The sequence below is a fragment of the Mus musculus genome, chromosome 16, assembly GCF_000001635.26.
Source record: "Mus musculus strain C57BL/6J chromosome 16, GRCm38.p6 C57BL/6J".
NCBI lineage: Eukaryota > Metazoa > Chordata > Mammalia > Rodentia > Muridae > Mus > Mus musculus.
In genome coordinates this window covers 51,015,632-51,018,487 of record NC_000082.6, presented here as the reverse complement: position 1 = coordinate 51,018,487, position 2,856 = coordinate 51,015,632, and the positions used below count along the sequence as shown (strand labels likewise).

General features: G+C 40.7%; 1 pseudogene; it reads left to right on the top strand.

Annotated features, from left to right (window-relative positions):
* The first annotated feature begins 1,580 nt into the window (after nucleotides 1–1,580).
* Gm7280 lies at nucleotides 1,581–1,994 on the top strand (annotated as a pseudogene).
* The last annotated feature ends 862 nt before the right edge of the window (nucleotides 1,995–2,856 follow it).

Here is a 2,856-nt window from a genome sequence, read left to right as displayed (position 1 = left end):
TTACCTTGTACAAGACTCAACTTCAAATAGGAGAAGACCTCCCCTTAAGGCCAGGTACACTGAATCCAACAGAAAAGAAAGTAAGGAATAGTCTTGAATCATTGCCACAGAAAAATACTGATCAAAACACAAAAATGCAGACACTAATATCAATAGGAAATAAATTGGACCTCATGAAATTGAAAAGCTTCTTCATGGCAAAAGAAAAAGTGGCATGCTACAGAATGGGAAAAGATCTTTCCCAACTATACAACTGATAATGTTTTAATATCTAAAATATATAAAGAACTTTACATTACTGAACACCAATAAAACAAATCATTTACCTTATAAATGGTGTACAAAATTAAGCAGAGTCTTCAAGTGGAAGTCAAATAGCTGAGGAGCACTTAAATAAATATTCAATATCCTCTGTTATCAGGGAAATGCAAACTAAAAGTGCTTTGAAATTTCATATTACAGCAGTCAGAATGGCCAAGGCCAATAAAAGAAATTACAGTTCATGTTGTCAAGGATTCAAAGTAGGGAACACTCATCCATTGCTAGTAGGTGTACAAATTTGTACAACTATGGAAATCAGTGTGGCAGTTCCTTAAGCCGCTGGTAATAGCTCTACCTCAAGATCTAGCTATACCACTCTTGGTCATATTCACATACATAGGATGTTCATCCTACTACAGAGATACTTGCTCATCTATGTTCATCTTTATTCTGCTCATAATAGCCAAAAATATCAAACAAATATATCCACTAGCAGATGAATACTTTAAAAATATGTGATGCATGTCCACAATATGAATTATTCAGGTGTTGTTTAAAGAAGAAATTGTGAGATTTACAGATAAATTATCCTGTGTGAGGTAAATCAGACCAAAAAAAAATGTGGTATGTATTACTTTACCTGTGTACATTACCTTTGATAAGTACACTACGGTCTCTATAACTATAGAGAATAGGTATAAAGTAGGGAAATAGAAGGGTGGGAAGGTTCTCTAAAGGAAGGGGAAACAAAATATGTAGAGAGACAAAGGAGAGACTGAAGCAGGAGAATTCAATGGGGAGGGAGTGAAAAAAGGGATGAGGGAGGAAATGTGAGGAGGGTCAACTAACACTAAGTACCATTTAAGAATTCTACTCAGACTCATGGCTCCAGCTGCATATGTAGCAGAGGATGGCCAAATTGGTCATCAATGGGAGGAGAGGCCCTAGGTCCTGTGCCCCAGGGTAGGGAAATGCCAGGGCCAGGAAGCAAGTGTAAGTGGGTTGGTGGAGCCTGTGCCCTGATTACATGTTGGAGCAGTTTCTGGGTATATGCCCAGGAGTGGTATTAGGGGGTCTTCATGTAGTATTATGGCGAGCAGGGGGAGTGGGGAGGGGATGAGAGGTTTCAGGAGGGGAAACTAGGAAAGGGGACAATATTTGAATTGAAATGAAAATAAAGTAAATATCTAGAAAGAAAGAAAGAAAGAAAGAAAGAAAGGAAGGAAGGAAGGAAGGAAGGAAGGAAGGAAGGAAGGAAGGAAGGAAGAATTCTACTTCCGTCTGTCGTCGAGTTGCGGGAAGGCCAGCGCCCCACAACCATGACAGAGGCTGATGTGAACCCGAAGGCCTATCCCCTCACAGATGCCCACATCACCAAGCAGCTGCTGGACTTTGTTGAGCAGTCGTGTGACTACAAGCAGCTTCAAAAGAAGCCAGGGAAGCCACCAGAACCCTCAACAGAGGCAGCTTTGGGTTCATTGTGATGGCAGCAGACACTGAGTCCTTGGAAATAATCCTGCACCTCCCGCTGCTGTGTGAAGACAAGAATGTGCCCTACGCATTTGAGTGTTCCACGCAGGCTTTAGGATGGGCCTGTGGCTTCTCCAGGCCAGTCATCGCCTGTTTTGATCATCAAGGAAGGCTCTCAACTAAAGCAGCAGATCCAGTCCATTCAGCAGTCTATCGAAAGGCTCTTGGTGTAGGCTGTGACCTCTGCCCTTTCCTGTCTACTCCTACCTTGTTTGTGTATCATGCTGCCTGTTAGTATGTACTATTTTCAGCCAGTTTCTATTATATTGTACTATATCTGGAAAAAAATTCTACTTCTATGGAAACCTAGTTCTAACCTAGTATAGAAGCTTCTTAAAATACATACACACATGGAAGAAATCTAAATGGATTCATGAAATAATAGGGCAAAAAAATACCCCAACTATGCACCTTTCACCGCCAAGTGAAATATCCTGTGCTGGGAATGGGTTTTATCTAGTTAAATTTGGGGCCTAAGGGATCCCATGGGAATCCCCAAACATCTCAAACTATTGCAGAACTTACTGGTTACTTTCCACAAATTGATGGTAAGGTTCTATTGCTGAATACATACTTACATATCTCACTGAGCATGGAGTAGTTGAGCTGAGGCCAAGCTAGAGCATCATCTCTACTGACTAACGTTCACAATTGAGGGTACTCTGCACATTGCCAGGGAAGACAGGTAAACACCAACTCAGTTACAAATCCTTTATTGTGCAATGGTAATCTACTTACAGGATAGGCTAATGCAATAGACATACATGCTGTGATTGGATTTACAGCTCACTCTATGAGATGGAACCCATTCTTGATATTGTTGATGTGGCCAAGGACATGAAACTAGATAGGGCAAGAGCCCAGGAGAAATGACATACTGATGTTCTACCAAAAGAAACAAAGCAGCAAAGATTCCTAACTACATGACCAATGTCTTTTTCAGCCATCACCAGAAAAGTTTCTTATGGCAGTAAATGAGATTAGTATAGAGATACTCAACTAGACAAGATGCATGCAGAGAATCAAAGACTTTGTAACACTCAGTACTAAATGGGATGTATTTAT